Source organism: Erinaceus europaeus, chromosome 3, assembly GCF_950295315.1.
Source record: "Erinaceus europaeus chromosome 3, mEriEur2.1, whole genome shotgun sequence".
NCBI classification, from domain to species: Eukaryota; Metazoa; Chordata; class Mammalia; order Eulipotyphla; family Erinaceidae; genus Erinaceus; species Erinaceus europaeus.
In genome coordinates this window covers 9719446-9738664 of record NC_080164.1, presented here as the reverse complement: position 1 = coordinate 9738664, position 19219 = coordinate 9719446, and the positions used below count along the sequence as shown (strand labels likewise).

General features: G+C 48.9%; 1 long non-coding RNA gene across 1 annotated transcript in view; it reads right to left on the bottom strand.

Annotated features, from left to right (window-relative positions):
* Positions 1-6518, bottom strand: part of LOC132537630 (uncharacterized) — a 72364-nt gene extending 65846 nt beyond the window's left edge. The window contains exon 1 of the long non-coding RNA XR_009549092.1: positions 6479-6518. This is a non-coding gene — a long non-coding RNA (uncharacterized LOC132537630). The remainder of the gene's footprint in view (positions 1-6478) is intronic.
* Positions 6519-19219: the final 12701 nt, after the last annotated feature.

Genomic DNA, 19219 nt, shown 5'->3' with positions numbered 1-19219 from the left:
TCCCAAGGCCACACAGCTACTCAGTGACAGAGCCCAAAACTCCATCTGCCGAGACCCAGGGTACCCCAGTGGCCCTGTGGTCCCCGAAATCATAGTCTCTACTGTGCTGGGGCCGATCGTGGGGTGAGGACTGCTGTGAACACACCCCAGAATCTGCCTGGACAGATACTAGCTGGCGGCTCTTTCGCTTATCTGACTAGAAGTTTCTCTGAGGGCTGAGGCAGTGCAGACCATCATGACAAGAAAAGGAGATTCATTAAATCCTGTGAGAGTCAGGGTTGAGGAGCTGACGGGGGCATGAGAGAGTTAAAAAAACAAACAGGGAGTCGTGCGGTAGCACAGCGGGTTAAGTGCATGTGGCGCAGAGCGCAAGGACCTGGTAAGGATTCCAGTTTGAGCCCCCGGCTCTCCACCTGCAGGGGAGTCGCTTCACAGGCGGTGAAGCAGGTCTGCAGGTGTCTGTCTTTCTCTCCCCCTCTCTGTCTTCCCCTCCTCTCTCCATTTCTCTCTGTCCTATCCAACAACAACAACATCAATAATAACTACAACAATAAAAAACAACGAGGGCAACAAAAGGGAATAAATATTAAAAAACAAACAAACAAACAAACACCAGAGCATAAGGGTAGCTGTGGAAACTGCTTTGGCAGCGTTAGGTTTCTGGTTCAATCCCCAGCACCCCACATACTAGTACGCTATCTCTGGTGTTTCTCTTGCTCCTTCCCTCCCTTCTCCTCAGTAAATAAAATAAAGCTTCAAAAAAAGAAGAAAGGAAGGAAGGAAGGAAAGAAGGAAGGAAGAAAGGAAGGAAGAGAAAGGAAGGAAGGAGGAAAGGAAGAAAGAAAAGGGAAGGAAAGGGAAGGGAAAGGAAGGGGAGGGGAGGGAAGGGGAGGGGAGGGAAGCGAAAGACAGGACAGGACAGGACAGGACAGGACAGGACAGGGAAGTAAAAACAATGCCAGAGTGAAGTCCTCTGAGTGGTGCTCGGGTTGGCTCTGGGACAGGGCTGTTTCTCTGGACAATCAAGAAAGAAACCTTTCTCTGACTTCCTATTTTAGAGGGAAAGAAAAGTCGTCCCCTCTTTCTGCTCAGGGGCCCAGGAACAGCTGCAGCTCAATTTGGGGCCTTCTGCCAGTGTGAACCACAGAAACAAGAGCCAGTGTGCGGCCAGGCAGGAAGACGGGTGGGAAGCCCATTCAAAGAGCATTCTGCCTCCTCCGCTGAGCGCTCAGCCTCCTGCCTGGGACAGGCCTGCAGGTGAGGAGCTCCTGGAGCCAACAGTCGCTATTTGGGGACATTTCTCTCCTCCAACAGATGAAGCATAACAGAGAAATAAATCCAGCCCGTCTCAGTGTGTAGTGCAGACTCTCTTAAGCAAGGAAAAGAAGGGAATTTGCGCACCAAAGGCAGCCATTTCAACATTTCCCATCTAGGTCTGGTGGTGGCACACACACTCCTGTGCGCACAGATCTGGGCTCCAACCTCTGGCCCCCACCTTCAGGAGAGAAGCTTCATGAGTGGTGACGCAGGTCTGCAGGTGTCTCTCTCTCTTTCTCTCTCTCCCTCTCTATCTCTCCCACCCCTCTCAATTTCTCTGTGTCCTATAAAAAAATAATTACAAGGGAAAAGTGGCTGCCAGGAGAGGTGGATTTATTGTGAAGGCACCAAGTCCCAATGATAACCCTGGTGGCAACTTAAAAAAAAATTCAGTTCTGGGGGTCGGGCGGTAGCACAGCAGGTTAAGCGCACATGGCGCGAAGTGCAAGGACTGGCGTAAGGATCCCGGTTCGAGCCCCTGGCTCCCCACCTGCAGGGGAGTCGCTTTACAGGCGGTGAAGCAGGTCTGCAGGTGTCTGTCTGTCTTTCTCTCCCCTCCTCTGTCTCCCCTTCTCTCTCGATTTCTCTCTGTCCTATCCAATAACAACAACATCAATGACAATAATAGCAATAATGACAACAACAAGGGCAACAAAATGGGAAAGATGGCCTCCAGGAGCAGTGAACTCGTGGTGCAGACACTGAGCCCCAGCAATAACCCTGGAGGCAAAAAAAAAAAGAGAGAAAAAAATCGCTTCTAATGGCCCAGGAGGTAGGGCAGTGGATAAAGCTTTGGCATCTCAAGCACAAGGTCCTCAGTTCAATTCCCGGCATTTCACATGCCAGAGTGACGCTCTGGTTCTTCTTTGGGTCACGAATGTAGTTAGTGTATGGCTGATGTCAGCCGTCGAGGATGTTAAGGGGTTGTGGGTGTGTGGGGCCTTATCTAAGCATGTGGATTCAGGAAACTCTCTCTCTGTTCCTGCAGACTCAGCTGCAGCTCACAGGATTCACTGCATCACCTTTTCTTGTCATGGTGGTCTGCACTGCCTGCATGCTCTTCTGCACGGATCACCATGCCTCCTCTTCTGGTAACTGCACTTGTGTAGCTGAGCTCTGGTAAAACTAGTTTAAAAGACTCCTAGCTGGGAGTTGGGCAGTAGCGCGGTGGGTTAAGCACAGGTGACGCAAAGCACAAGGACCAGCGTAAGGATCCCGGTTTGAACCCCTGGCTCCCCACCTGCAGGGGAGTCACTTCACAGGCAGTGAAGCAGGTCTGCAGGTGTCTGTCTTTCTCTCTCCCTCTCTTTCTTCCCCTCTTCTCTCCATTTCTTTCTGTCCTATCCAACAACAGTGACATCAATAATAACTACAACAATAAAACAACAAGGGCAGCAAAAGGGAATAAATAAATATCTTTTTTAAAAAAAAGTATCCTGGCTTTTGGCCATCATGACCAGCTGTTATCTGCCCCTCTGCGTACTGAATTATACCATACTGTACATTACGCTGTATGGTGATGTGATAAACTCCTGTTGGATAGTATGCCAGCTCCCCCTGGCTTCTGCTTAACCATATGCCTATATAGGGATAGATTTAATCCCATTCAAAGCTTTGGTCTATTTACATCAATCACTTTTACATTTACATAAAGCACTCCCTCCAGGGCATTGGTGGTTCAGTGATAGGATTCTCGCCTGTTCCGCCCCCTCCTTGTCACACTCTGATTTTCACCAGTCACTTTTCTCTCCACCCTCTCTATATCACATCCTGTTTCCACCCTACTTGGAGAGTATAAAAACAGCTGCTCTTCTGATTAAAGACACTTGGAAATTGCTTTCTGGCTCCGAGAGTTCCAGAGTGTATCTCCTGCGGAAGTTAGTGCGGCACGAGTTCCTGATCCCTCTCCCACGCAGCAGCCTAGATCGGCTCCAGTTGAGTTCTCTCCAAGCCAGAGAGCACTAGCTCGGGAAGAAGCACCCTCAGGCTATCCCAGCAAACTCCCATTTCTTTATACCCAGTCAAAGCCTCCTGAGGTCTTTCGTATTTAATTACTATACTCCCCTTCTCCTCTATGCCCGAAACACACACAAACGTATATGCATACACGTTTTTAAAACAATTTAGTTCTTGATGTGTACTTTTTTTGGCCTGTGGCTCATAGGACCATGTTCTTTTGTTTTCACGTTTATTTATTACATTTTTAAAGACAACTTACCTGCTCATGAGAGAAAAAGAAGAAGAGGAGGAGGAGGAGGAGGAGGAGGAGGAGACGGAGAAAAAGGAGAAGGAGACGAGGACCTCCCTGTAGATTGCAGGGCCGGGCACCAAACTCCAAATGTTAGCACCGCATATCTTGTGCTCCACGGCCTTACTGGCCCTGTATTCTGAAGCCAGCAGTTTTCAAACTGGCTAGTTGGTTTTGGGCCCCCAGGGAGGGGTTCCTTGGACTCTTTGGGGGGGCGTGTCTCGAGGTCAAAACTACTTTCATGTTAATACTACGATGTTGTTTGCTCTTTTCATTCACTTTCTCTCACTAAGAAAGCTGGAGTTAAAAAAAAACAAACCTAGATTCTTGGGGGTTGAGTGGTAGCGCAGCGGGTTAAGCGTACATGGTGTGAAGCACAAGGACGGGCATAATTATCCCAGTTCGAGCCCCAGCTCCCCACCTGCAGGAAGGTCGCTTCACAAGCGGTGATGCAGGTCTGCGGGTGTCTGTCTTTCTCTCACCCTCTCTGTGTTCTCTTCCCCTGTTCTCTCAATTTCTCTCTGTCCTATCCAACAACAACAACATCAATGGCAACAATAACAATAAAAAACAACAAGGGTAACAAAATGGGAAAAAATGGCCTCCAGGAGCAGTATATTCATGGTGCAGGCACCGAGCCCCAGTGATAACCCAGGAGGCAAAAAAAAAAAAAAAAACAAAACCAAGCAACAACTACAACAACAACAAAAACCCCCTAGATTATTATATTCAGTCCAGACTTGGCCACAGAAGCAAATCTAAGAATCAAAGTGGCCTGGTCGGGAACTCAGTGCATAAAGTGTGAGACTCTCAAACACAAGGTCCTGAATTCGGTCCCTAGCGTTGCATGTGCCAATGAGATGCCCTGGTTCTCCACCCTGGTTCTCCACCCCCCCCATATCAATCAATAAGTTTTAAAAGAGAACCAGCATTTAGGTAGTTTCAAATAAGCTAGACATTAAAGAGGCTTGGAAAAGGGTAAAAACAAAGGCACACTCTTTACCTTTTGAAGCAAAAACAAACAAATTTTAATTTTTTTCTACTAATTTTTCAGTAAAACATACAAAGTACGGTTTGCTTTTGTTGTTTTTTAGATTTTTTAATTATCTTTGATAGAGACAGCTAGAAATTGAGAGGAAAGGGGGAAGATAGAGGGGGAGACAGAAACACGTGCAACCCTGCTTCACCGCTTATGAAGCTTCCCCCCTGCAGGTGGGGACTGTGGGCTTGAACTCGGGCCCTTAACGCTGTAACCCGTGCACTCAGCCAGCTGCGTCAGTATCTGGCCCCTGCTGTGGCTGTTTTAAACGGATGTACATATTGTTTAAAATTCTGTTTTTCTTTTGACACTAAATCAACAGAGTAATTCATACAATAGCACCCACAATGACTTTTTAAAATTTTATTTTTATTAACTTTTATTTTAACTTATTTTGTTTGCTAGGACAGAGACATGGCGAGGCAAGGTGGACGGAAAGACAGGTATCCACAGCACTGCTTCACCACTTGTGAAACTTCCTGGAACAGTTATTTTTAAGGGTGTAAACAAGTGTAGGAGTTAAAGGGTCTTGGGGCCAGGTGGTGGCACACCTGGTTAAGCGCATGTATTACCGTCCAAACGGACCCAGGTTCTAACCCCTGCTCCCCACCTGCAGGGGGGAAAGCTTCACGAGTGGTGAAACAATGCTGTAAGTGTCTCTCTGTCTCTCTCTCCCGTCTCAGTTTCTCTCTGTTTTAGCAAATAAAATAAAGGAGAAAAAAAAAAGAGAGAGAGCAAAGGGTCTTAGCAGCTGGGTGGTGGCACACCTGGTTGAGCACATGTGTTACAATGCACAAGTACCCAGGTTTGAGGCCCTAGTTCCCAACTGCAGGGGGAAGGCTTTGCGAGTGGTGAAGCAGGGCTGCAGGTCTCTCTCTCTTCCTCTCTATCACTCCTTCCCATTTTGTTGGTATGCATGAGACCCCTTCTGTTTCATTTGCTTAACACTATTCTATTTACATAACCACTTCATTCTATTTACATAACCACTGTTAACAAGTTCCACCCTCCCTCCAGGGCATTGGTGGTTCAGTGATAGGATTCTTGCCTAATCTGCCCCTTCTTTGTCACACTCTGATTTTCACCAGTCACTTTTCTCTCCACCCTCTCTATGTCACATCCTGTTTCCACCCTACTTGGCAAGTATATATAAAGACAGCATTGTGAGTTTTAGAGTACTGTACCTTGAGTTTAGCTTAGCTCATCTTAGATCGTGCTGCGTCCTGCATGAATAAAGAGATACTGCCTACAGCTCAACCATGAGTCCCTGGTCATCTGTTACCCGCCCGTGAAGCCAGCCCGGCGAAAACAACATAACCCGTTGAAAACAACACCTTTTGATTTCTGACTGTCTGTACTCAATAAAATTAATAATAATCATAATAAAAACTAAAGGTTCTTGCAAAGGCCAGCATTGCAGCATTGCTTCACCACTCATGAAGCTTTCCCCCTGCAGGTGGGGAGCAGGGGTTAGAACCCAGGCCCTTTTGGACGGTAATACATGCGCTTAACCAGGTGTGCCACCGCCTGGCCCCAAGACCCTTTAACCCCTACACTTGTTTACACCCTTAAAAATAACTGCTCCAGGAAGCTTCACAAGTGGTGAAGCAGTGCTGCGGATAACTGTCTTTCCGTCCCCCTTGCCTCGCCATGAGCAAACATTACCCACATTACCATGTGCAAGGACCCGGGTTCAAGCCCCCAGTTTCCACCTGCAGCGGGACACTTCAGGAGTGGAGAAGCAAGTCTGTAGGTCTCTCTCTCTCTCTCTCTCTCCCTATCGCCCTCCTCAGATGCTCTCTGTGCTGTCAAAATAAGAAAGAAAAAGAATGAAATAATTTTTTTTTTTAAAGGTGTCTTGCAAGAGCGCTCACCATACAGTCAGAAGCCTAGTTGCTGCTGGCTCCAACCAATACCAATTGCTCCTCCCAACAAGTGATCAGGGGTCAACGGGCAGGACCTGTAGAGGGCGGGGCCTGTAGAGGGCGGGGCCTGTAGAGGGCGGGGCCTGTAGAGGGCGGGGCCTGTAGAGGGCGGGGCCTGTAGAGGGCGGGGTCAGAGTCAACAGAGAACAGCGTCATACAGTCCGGAGTGGGGCGGGGCCCAAGCAGCCAGACCGGGGCGGGGCCAAGGGCGGGGCGGGGCCGGGCGCTGGACTTCACTGTGAGACTGCCAGAGACCAACCTGACATTACGTCAAAGTAACACACGAGGGCGCCCTTAGCAATCAGATTTCTTGGCGAGCCGTTCACAGGGTTACCTATCCATGAGTTTGATTCATCATGCTGGAAGAAGCTAGTCATTTGCCAGCGGTGATGTCATTTTTTTTTTTTTGGTGATGTCTTTTTTTTTTTTTTTTTTTTTGCCTCTCAATGTTTTCTTGCCTCAACGTGTGTTTCCATAAACTTTCTCTGCCGTACTGGGCTACTGTGCCCTGGGGTTGGGTGACACCTGGTGACACCAGGTGACTCTGAACCTCCCGAGGTGGCCCCTGAATACACTGTTACTCCAGGGGCCCTCCCAGTGTAGTGGGGAGCCACCCCGGGCTCTGTCTGGCATCTGGTCTTTCTTCTGGATTTTTGTCTCTGTCCCATCTTTGTGACTTGTGACGATTATCTACACCTATTGCTTGGAGGGAAGTGGCCGTAGGAGGAGAGCTGCTTGGGGATCTGACCGGTACTAACTTTCCAAAGGGCTTCTCCTGCGTGGGTCAGAGAGCTGCCACGGGAACCAGAAGGCACGGCCCATATAAGAACGGGTGTTTCTGGAACTCTCTCTCTTACTTTTGGGATGGGGCAATGAGCGGTGTTTAGCAGGGAAGGGACAGTCTGTTTCATGACTTAGATGTCTCTGGCAGCTGGTGAGGAGGGTCAGTTGGCGGCTGGCACAGGTGAGGGGAGAGGAGGTAGGAGGCAGGTGTTCTAGACCAGGTGAGGTGCAGGAGACACATTCTGGGACGTGACAGGGATGGAGGACCGAGCCCGACATGTGAAGGCATCTGACCCTCAGCAGCAGAAGGCAGGTCCTCGGGACAAGGGTCTGGATACGATCAGCTGGTATAACTGAAGAAAAATTGAATTTACATAGACAGAAGTTGAAAAATAAGATCAGGAGGGACAACACACAGCAAAACTTGGACTGGAATTGATGTACTGCACCCAAGTCAAGGACTCTGGGTTGGGGGGGGAGGGCTCAGGTCCTGGAACAAGATGACAGAGGAGGACCTGGGTGGGGGTTAGCTTGTTATGTGGAAAACTGAGAAATGTTACACATGTACCAACTACTGTATTTTACTGTCAGCTGTAAATCATTAATCTGCTCAATAAAGGGGGAAAAAGCCCTGGGAAAAAGATGCAACTGGTGGAGTTACTCTATAAGACACAACTATATATAAATAATGTCAAAAGACATAAACTATGGTGAGGTCATGTATGATACAGCAAATCCTAACAATGGGGTCTTCAAAGATAACTCAATTGCCAAATAATTTGATTACAGCAATAACTATCCTGCCATGTTCAGCAGGGAAGCAATTACAGAAAACAAACCTTCCGCCTTCTGCATCCCACAATGACCCTGGGTCCATACTCCCAGAGGGTTAAAGAATAGGAAAGCTATCAGGGGAGGGTAGGGGATACAGAGTTCTGGTGGTGGGAATTGTGTGGAGTTGTACCCCTCTTATTCTATGGTTTTGGTCAGTGTTTCCTTTTTATAAATAAAAAATTTTTTAAATACATAAGTAAAAACAAAACAAACAAACAAACAAACCCCCCTGGAATTTAAAACTCCATCCACAAAACCGGTATTCTGGGTTCTCAGGGATTTGACCCAGACCCCACCCCCTCCCCCCAACCTGTATGGCTCTGAGGCTTCTGCCCTGATTCCACCTCCCTTCTGGAAGCTTCCACATCTGCATAGGATGCATTCTCCCCTGTCTGTCTCCTAACAAGAATCAGCTCAGACCCAACCTCATCCAACAAGCCAAAGATCCCATAGGGCCCTGCCCCAAGTGGAATCCACTTTCCTTTTATAAATAAAATGATCTCTGTTTATGACACACCGTACATTTCAGGGGAAAGGACTTTGCAGGCTCCCTTGTCCAGATGGTGGACGTGGTGGCTGAAGTCACCCACTTATCACCGGCTGAGTCAGGGCTTGGGTTGTCACCACCCCCAAGGACTGGGAGCTAAACAAGTCCTGGGCCTCCTCAACCACTGTCTGTGGGGCCTGGCCCCTCTGTGTCCCCGTCCACCACTACCAGCACCTGGTGAAGCTCAGCTCTCATGATCAAGGCCAGAAACACACACACACACACACACACACACACACACACACACACACACATCTGTGGGGTGATCCCAGGAGCACCAGCCCTCTTCCCCCAAACCCTGGGCTGTGAGGGTAACAGTCAGGCCTTCAGTTCAGGGCCCCACACAAGCAAAGCTCTACTTCTGAGCTCCACCCCCCAATGGGTCTTGAACCGAAGCCCAGGTTCTAGGAGGAGCTTTGCTGTGTCCTGCAGGGGGTGCCATTGGGAGCAGCTTGGAGTGCCAACACAAAAGGCCCACCCAGGCCGCCTGCTCCTCAGCCCTGGGGCTGCAGGCTCGCTCTGCTGGATGCCCTTTCTGGGAATGCTGTACACAGAGTACTGACTGAGTGAGGGGTATCAGCCAGACTGTCTAGTCAGTGGGTCCTTCCCTGTGAGTAAGGACAGGAGGAAATTCCCAGAGTTTCCACAGGGCTCTACCTGGACAGTGAGGTCAAAGTCAATTTAGAAGAATCCAAGGCGGGACTCAGAAGTACCACCCACCCCATGGGCTGGGTGCTGGGTCTGCCTGGAGCTGAGTGCTCCCATCCCAGCTTCTGTGTGGGGGACACCAGCCCTCTGGGTGACTGAACCCAAGAGGATGGCCAGGCCAGACCAGGGGCTGGGCGTCCAGAAATGCTGAGGACTCTGGTGAGGGGACAGGAATTGCCTCAGTGTTTAAATAAATGAGCAAAGATCCATCTCTTGAGGCTGGTGTGTGTGTGTCTCGGTGTGGGGAAGGTCATCGAGCTAGGACATGACAGGAGGGGTGTTATGTGCGGGAGAGCCAGGAGAGCTGAGGTGTGTCCTATGGGGAGCGGAGGCATCCCAAACCCAGGCCAAGTGCACCCTCAGGAGAACCCAGACACCACAGATGTGTGTCCACAGATGCCCTCAGCCCTGAGAGGAGGACCCATCAGAGGATGTGTGTCCACAGATGCCCTCAGCCCTGAGAGGAGGACCCATCTGAGTGACTGAGCAGCTGCCACTTAGATTTCTCCCTAGGCCGACGCCCTTGTGACCTCTACGGCCACACTAATCCCTGAGAACAGGACTGACTTCACCAAAGCCCTGGGCCTGGGCCTGGGCGTCTGGGAATTAGCTCAGCAAGCAGCATACAGGACTCGTGTGCCTGAGGAACCTGGTTCAAACCCAGGTTGTGTCTGTACTGTAGTGATGCCTTGACACCTCTCTCTCCCTCTCTCATGTGAAACTGCCTTACATTAAATGCATCTGCACACAATAACAAAGATTGGAGCCTTAAAAGCATGTGACAGAATTGAAGCATTTTTTGGGGGGTGGGGGAGAAACATGCCCTGGGAAAGAGATTCCCCCATGACACCTCATGGGGAGTCCTGTTCACCTCAGGATGGGGGCCTGAAGTGAACTGAGATCCCCAGCCCACTGGGGTCTGCACAGCCCAAGCGACCTGTTGTCAGTGTCAGGACCTTATTCTAGACTCATGTCCTGGGGGCTGCAGCCTGTCCCCCCACCTGAGTACATGGAGGGCACCTTTGTGAAAATTAAAGACAGACACCACCCCCCCCCCACCCTCGGGCAGATGAACTGTGGAAAGTCACCTCTGCCTCCCTTTGAAGCAGGAATTAGCCAATAGGTGTGGACTGGATCAACTTGATTCAAGGTCAGGCACTTCTGGACAGTGGCCCTGGGTGTTAGTGACACCCCAAAGAGGGGGGGGGCAGGTAATAGGGATGGGAGAAGGGGTGTCAGGAAGGGGCTGACAGAACACCTGATTGGGGCAGTAGTTTTGTTTGCTCAGCTCTGGCTTGTGGTGGTACTGAGGACTGATCCTTGGACCTCAGGCAGGAAAGTCTTTTTTTTTTTTTTTTTTTGATTTTTTCTTTTTTTTTTTTTTAAATGTATTTATTTATAAAATAGAAACACTGACAAGACCATAGGATAAGAGGGGTACAATTCCCACCACCAGAACTCCGAATCCCATCCCCTCCCCTCATAGCTTTCCCAGTCTCTATCCCTCTGAGAGTATGGACCCAAGATCATTATGGGATGCAGAAGGTGGAAGGTCTGGCTTCTGTAATTGCTTCCTGATGAACATGGGCATTGACAGGTCGATCCATACTCCCAGCCTGCCTCTCTCTTTCTCTATTGGGGGAGGGTTCTGGGGAAGGGAGGCTCCAGGACACATTGGTGGGGTCATCGGCCTGGAAAATCTTTTGCAGTACACTAAATCTCCCCAGCCATTTCTAAAATCCAAGTAGAAAGAAAAAAAATGCATAAAAAGATGATATTCTGGCCCAGCGAAGAAAGTCTTAGACTTTCAAGCATGAGATCCTGAATTTGTCCCCAGCATCGTGTCTGCCACAGTGATGCCTCAGTTCTCCCTGCTCCTTCTCATAAGTAAATGAATAAATAAAACATTTTTTAAAAGAAAAATATTGGGGCTGGGTGGTGGTGCACTTGGTTAAGCACACACGTTACAATGTGCAAGGACCCAGGTTCAAGTACCCCGTCCCCACCTGTAGGGGGAAAGCTTCACGAGTGGTGAAGCAGTGCTGCAGGTGTCTCTCCTCTCTATCCCCCCCTTCCCTCTTGATTTCTGGCTGTCTATCCAATAAATAAATAATGATTTAAAAAAACAGACTTAGTTCTAAGAAAATTAAAAAGAGAGTGGGGGGGAGGGATAAAAAAAGAAAAATCTTTAAAAATAGATGATATTTAGTCCTTCAGTACAAAATGGATGGAACTGGAGGTGATGACGCTTAGTGACATAAGTAAGGAGGTAAAAGACACAGGTGGAATCTTGAGAATCGAGATACATGAACTTGGAAAACAAATGGCGGTGTTGGAGGTAGCGCACTTGGTTGAGTACACATGTCACGGTGCTCAAGGACCCAGGTACAAACCCCTAGTCACCACCTGCAAGGGAAAGCTTCATGAGTGGCGAAGCAGGCCTGCAGGCAACTCTCTCTCTCTCTCTCCTGGCCTCCCCCTCCCTTCTCAACTTCTTCCTGTCTGGGCAAGATAAAATAAAATGATTTTTTTAAAAATGCAGTCAACCTCTCTCTTTTTAAATTGGTTTTAATTTATTATTATTATTATTATTTATTTTTAAAAAGGAGACATTAACAAAACCATAGGATAGGAGGGGTATAACGCCACACAATTCCCACCACCAGAACTCCGTATCCCATCCCCTCCCCTGATAGCTTTCCTATTCTCTATCCCTCTGGGAGTATGGACCCAGGGTCACTATGCGATGCAGAAGACTGAAGGTCTGACTTCTGTAATTGCTTCCCTGCTGAACATGGGTGTTGACTGGTTGATCCATACTCCCAGTCTGTATTTTTTCTTCTTCTTCTTTTTATTTTTTTAAAGTTTTTTCTTTTAATATTTATTTATTCCCTTTTGGTGCCCTTGTTGTTTTATTGTTGTAGTTACTATTGTTGTTATTGATGTCGTCATTGTTGGATAAGACAGAGAGAAATGGAGAGAGGAAGACAGAGAGGGGGAGAGAAAGACAGACACCTGCAGACCTGCTTCACCTCCCGTGAAGCGACTCCCCTGCAGGTGGGGAGCCGGGGGTTCAAACTGGGATCCTTCTGCCAGTCCGTGAGGTCCTTGCACTTTGCGCCACATGCGCTTAACCCGCTGTGCTACCGTCCGACTTCCCAGTCAACCTCTCTTTGTGAGAACTACGGTGGCTGTTGGGTGTGGTGTGGGACTTCATCCTTGTTACTGCAGGATCCTGTTAGCCCACGAATAGATCCCTCATAAGAGGGAAATAGCTCACTCGGTGTGTTGCTTTGTTCTTTGTGAAACCTGCCCAAGTTCAAGCCCCCCCCCACACACACACCGCACTGAAAGAAGCTTGGCTGCTGTGATCTTTTTCAATCTTTCTCTCTTCTTTGTCTTTCTATTGAAAAACAATTAAAAAGTAAAAATTTAAAAAGAAGAAATCAGGCCAGAGAGATAGCATCATGATTATGCAAATGACTTTCATGAGTCTCTGAGGTCTCAGGTTCAATCCCCTGCACTGCCATAAGCAAGAGCTGAGCAGTGCTCTGGTTTGTCTGTCTGTATCTCTCTCTCTCTCTCTGTAGGTCTGTCATTAAAATATCTAAAATGTTACAAGCGGTAAAGCAGGTCTGCAGGTGTCTGTCTTTCTCTCCCTCTCTCTGTCTTCCCCTCCTCTCTCCCTTTCTCTCTGTCTTATCCAACAACAACATCAATAACTACAACAATAAAACAACAAGGGCAGCAAAAGGAAATAAAATTTAAAAAATGTTAAAAGATGCTTGATTTAAAAAATATCTAAAATGTTAAAAAATAAAATAAAGAGGAGTCAATTACTAGGAGACTCAAAAAAAAGGGGGGGAAACAGATAACTACTGTTAAATCTGAAAAAAAAAAACAGAAGAAAATTACACACGCACGCGCACGCACACGCACGCACACGCACGCACACACACACACACACCCACACACACCCACATACACACACACACACCACCTCCATGGTCAAGGCCAAGGTTCAGAGAATGTGGTACAGTGTGAAATTGGATCCAGAGGCCCCTGCCTTGGCCAAGCTTGCTGCCTGCAGCCTCAGCTGCTCCCTCCTGCTTGGGCCCCAGCCCTGAGGACACACACTGACAGACAGATTGATCCTCCACAGCCAGCACTGGGGGGCTCCAGCCTCTCCACTAGCCGATCCCCCACCCCCAACCTGGGGGTCCCAGGACGCACAGAACCTCCAGCCTCTGGAAACCACATGCTGATTCCCATTTAGATGCTGTGTGGGGCACTGGCTCCAGCCCCTTCAGCCCCTTCCCTGGGGCCCTCCCAGGACAACAAGGCTTGTGGGAGGGACAGCCGGGCCTCCCCTCTGCTGCCCTGCCAGCTGCTCTAATTCCTTGCAGCTGTCCCCAGGCTCCACTTAGTCACGAGGTCCCCCTGCTGCGTGCCAGGGTCTGTTTTATGTTGTTCCTTTCAGCAGTTGTTCCCAATATAGGCCCCTTGATACTTCTGCTCTCCTTTGGAGAAGGCCCTTCTGTGATCTGTTTTGAAATTTACGGGGGGGGGGGGGTGTTGCAGAAGATCAGAGCACCGCTCAGCTCTGGCACAAGGTGGTGCCAGGAATTGAACCTGTAGCCAGAGGAAGTCCTCAGCCCCCCATGTTGGTGCTCTGTGATGAACTGGGTTCCAGCACCACTGGCACCACACAGGAGCACCGTGCACAGCACCAGGGGGAGCTCCGTGGATGGCAGGAGGGTGCGGTGGTGTCTCTTTCTCTCTCTGAGTCTCTCCCTCTCTCTTTTTCTATCTGAAATGAGAGGGGGGGGGAATGTCTGACAGGAGGGGTGGTGTCACACTAGAATGAATCCTTGGATAATGATGATGATGATGATGATGATGACAGACACATATAGAGCTCATGGACTCCTTATAACTTCATCTACTTTCAGCTAGCTCCATGTTAAAAACAGTAGAATGTAGCAATAACTCTTTTTCTTGGAAAAAACTCCACAAATCATTTGATTAATCCTTATAAACTAACAAACAAATCAATGGCGGAGTCAGGCAGTAGCGCAGCGGGTTAGGCGCATGTGGCACAAAGCACAAAGACCGGCCTAAGGATCCTGGTTCCAGCCCCAGGCTCACCCACCTGCAGAGGAGTCACTTCACAGGCGGTGAAGCAGGTCTGCAGGTGTCTGTCTTTCTCTCCCCCTTTCTGTCTTCCCCTCCTCTCTCCAGTTCTCTCTGTCCTATCCAACAACAACAACAACAACAATAAAAAACAACAAGGGCAACAAAAGGGAATAAATAAATAAGTATTATAAAAAAATCCTAATGGCCCAGGAGGTAGCAAAGTGGTAGAGTCTGGGACCCTGGAAGCATGAGGTCTCAAGTTCAATCCCCAGGACTGCATGTACCACAGTGACACTCTGGCCTTTCTCTCTCTCTCTCTCTCTCTCTCTCTCTCTTTCTCTCTCTCTATCTCCCCTTCTCCCCTCTCTCTAATGGAATACATAAAATAAATATATATATTAATTATTTTTATTTCTTTTTCATTTTGATAGGACCAAGAGAAGTTGATAGGGGAGAGGGAGATAGAGAGGGAGAGAGAAAGAGAGACACCTGCAGACCAGCTTCACCACCTATGAAACTTCCCCTCTGCAGGTGGGGAGCCGAGGACTTGAACCTGGGTCCTTGTGCACGGGAACGTGTGTCCTCAATCATGTGTACCACTGCTCCGTCCCTAAAAGAAATCTTTTAAAAATATTTTTCAACACATAAAATGAAATAAATACGAAGCATCTCTTTTGCAATCTTGATTTTAATGAAGAGTTAAACTTTATACTGAACAACTGATCTTGTTCAAATGTTAGTCAGTGTGTGTGTGTTTCTACAGAAAGGACACTGAGAGCAGAAGAAATCAAGGCTTTCCTTTGAAAGCTCCCTGCTGTACCAGTACCAGCACAGGTCACAGAATCCTCTGGTCTAGGGACACTCTCAGCTGCAAAAACAAACAAACAAAAAAACCCACTTTTTTTTTTTCCTCCAGGATGAACTCAGCGGAGATGTACTGGTTTAGAAAAAAATGTAAACAAACCCGGGTAATCTGATTCCAAAGCATGTGAGCTATTTTTTTTCTTCTTCTCCTCCTCCTCCTCCTCCTTCTTATTCGTTATCTTCTTCTTCTTCACACAGCAATTACCAAATTAAGCAAATCTTTAGTTATTTAATAACTATGATTAAGCTGCTGTGCTGTAATCAGAGGATGTCACAACATTCCCAGTGCTCTGCTCAAAGAAGAGTTCAGAAAGAGAAGTTGGAGTTGTGGCCAGGGAAGAGGACACGGGGGCTGGCGGTGGTCGGGGCTGGGCTGCCACTGATGGGGGAGAGGAGAGAAGGAGTACCTTATATAGAGGACCTTGGAGGACCTTGTATAGACAGCTGCCCGAGCAGCTTCTTGGCACAGACCAGGGTTGATCCCCAAAGGGTGGAGAGGTAGCTGTGAGGGTGTCCTTCCTCTTTGCTGAGCCTGGAGTCTCCAGTCTGGTCCACAAGGGGTTGAGGACGGACTCCCCTGAGGGTCTTTCCTCTTCCAGTTCTGACCATCACCCGAGGGAGGAGCTGAACTGAACCACTGGTCCAGGGTTACCCAGGAGCTCTCTGCTCAGAGCAGCGGGCATGTGTGAGGCCCTTACAGGAGTAGCTTCTTGAAAGCCAGAGACATTGAGTTTAGTGCTCCACGGGGGACAGGCAAGGTACACCTGGTTAAGTGCACACATCACAATGCACAAGAACACAAGTTCAAGCCCTTGACTCCCCCCCACCTGCAGGGTGAAAGCTTTACGAGTGTTGAAGCAGGGCTGCAGGTGTCTCTCTGTTTATTTCCCTCTCTGTCCCCTCCCCTTTCAATTTCTCTCTGTTTCTGTCCAATAAATAAATAAACAAACAAACATTAAGAAAAAAAGAAAGATTTGGTGCTCTAGGCAGTGGGAAACATTGTAGGTCCTGGAGGAGGGAGGTGGTGAGACATTGTAAGGGCAGAGTAAGAATTCTGTGAGCTGTGCTGGATACCTTCTCATTAGGGCTGGTCTCTGCCTTGCTCTGAGACAAGGATTCTGGGGTGGGGGGGTTGCATCTAAACTGAAGAGGAATCTGGCGGGAGCTTGGGGATGGGGAGAGAATGGGACTTGGGGGCTCCAATTGCTGTAGGCCCCTAGGGGGCAGTACCTGCCCAGCTCCTGTTCATCATTACTCCCAAACCAGCTTCCTGAGGTGCCCTCAGCCTCAGCCAGGAGCAGCAACAACAACAACAAAAAGCTCACTTGGGTTTGAGCCCTGCCTCCACTACATTGAAGGAGGTCTCAGAAGCGTGGCCTCTTATGCTTTCTCTTTGCCTCTCCACCACTCTGTCTGTACCTGGCGATAAATGAATGAATGAATAAGCAAGTAAATAAGTAAACAAGATACAGGTTGTCCAGCTAAATTTGCACTTCAGATACACAGTAAATAGCTTTGAGTGAGAAAGTGTCTTATACATTTACTATAGCTTAAGTATTTATCCTAAAATCTCATTGTTGAAATGGTCTTTTGTTTTATTATTATCTTTAATGCAGTGTGGGAATGAGCCATGGGCCTTGCATCTGCACGACATTAACAAGCCTCCCCCAAGCCAGGTCTGAAATTCTTTTCTTTCTTTTTAAATTTTTCTTACCAGCAGGGTTGTTGCTGAAGCTTAGTGCTGACACGGATATCTTCACCCACCCTGTCCAACGCTTGATGTCTCGTCACCCAACCTGGTCCCCTACGCCTACACTGAACTTCTCTGTTCCAGACTCTTGGAAACAGAGTTGGCAGTCAGCTGAGGTAAAGAACAAACACCTCATCACAGACCCCTGCGAGCGTCCACCCGGCTTTGACCTAGCACGTTATGACTGGGCCCTCCTCAATCGCTATCGAACAGGCCATGGCCGGTGCGCCGCTATGTTCCATCGCTGGGGAACCAGAGACGACCCGAACTGCCCCTGCGGCTACACACAGACTATGACCCACATAGTCAACGACTGCCACCTCTCCAGATTCAAAGGAGGTCTCGAAACTTGACATCAGGCTCAACCTGACGCTGCTGACTGGCTACGGAAGAAGGGCAAATGCCAGAAGAAGAAGAAGTGCTGACTGTTCCTGGAGGCCACTTTTTCTTCCATTTTATTGGATAAGATGGAGAGAAACTGAGAGAGAAGGAAGAGAGAGAGAGACAGAGAGAGATAGACACCTGTAGACCTGCTTCACTGCTCATGAAGTGTCTCCCCAGCAGGTGGGGAGTGGGATCTTGAAACCAGGTCCAGGGTCTTGGTGGTATATGCTCTTCACCAGGCGCACCACTCTACATGCTTAGAGAATGACAGAGATAGACAGATAGAGGGAGAGACAGAGAGACAGAGAGAGAGAGACATCCAAACACTGCTCTCCTATTTGTGGATTTTCCTTCAGTGATGTCCATGGTGCTCTCATGTGGTGCTGGGAATTGAACTCATGGCCTCATTCAAAGCAATACCTGCACGTTACTGGCTGAGCTATCTCTTGGTCCCTTGTCCTCTTTCTTCTTTTCTTTTCTTTTCTTTTTTTTTTCCTCCAGGGTTATCACTGGGGCTTGGTGTCTGCACTACAAATCCACTGCTCCTGGAAGCCATCTTTTTTCCATTGTTTCTGTTGTTATTGATGCTGCCGTTGTTGTTGTTGGATAGGACAGAGAGAAATGGAGAGAGGAGGGGAAGACAGAGAGGGGGAGAGAAAGACAGACACCTGCAGACCTGCTTCACTGCTTGCGAGATGACCCCCCCTGCAGGTGGGGAGCCGGGGGTTCAAACCAAGATCCTTTTGCTTTGCACTAGATACACCACCATCCTGCCCTCTTACTTCATTTTAAAAGATGTATTTGTTTATTTAATCTGAGAGTGAGCTCAGAACCCCTGCATATGCAGTGCTGGGGTCTGAACCTGGGACCTTGCACATTGCTAGTCCTGTGCTATGTCACTGTGTCCCCTACCTGGCCTCAGTAAGACCAGAGTGTTCTGTGCCTTGCGTCTAGGAGATTCCAACCAGACCCTGCATTTTGCTTGCTCACTAAACCTGGTTTACCCCCTTGGGTCCCCTCTACCTTGGGTCTGCCCACATTCTGGAACATTCCCCCTTGCTCATCCTTTGCTGCAGGACCCCAGGCCCTCTGTGGGCTTCCGTTTCCAGCTGACTCTGCTCCACACCCAGGGTTCCCTGCGGTTCTTCAGGCGTCAGCAGCAGCAGCTGGACTGGCCCTCCCTGAGTGAGCCCTGGCCAGGGCCCCGTCCTGGGCCACCTGCTTCTTCACTGCCTCCACCCCTGACATGCCAGATTCCCTGAGTGCCTAGGAGAGCCCGTCCTGGGAGTCTGGAGGTGTGACTACCTACATGGGGCAGGGTCCATCTTAGCCAGAGCCAGAGAACAATGACTGAACAGATGCAGTGCCCTCTGCAGGCCTCCTATCTGGGAGAAACACACCCACACACACACACTGGGGGTCCCCTGAGGCCTCGTGACTCTAGCTGGGGCTGGGCAGGGGGCAGCTGGGCACCTGAGTTCAGCCTCTGCTACTTACTGGCTGGATGAGGGGCCTTGACCACCCTGAGCTTCTGTTTCTCCACAGATAATCCAGGGTCTCCGGGAGGCACAGAGCTGACGTCAAAATACCAGCACGTCAGTGGCCTTCCCAAAATAGTAACTGTTGCAATTCCCCTGGGTTGTCCTTGAGTCTCCCTCTGTGACACTGTGAACCCCTGAGACTG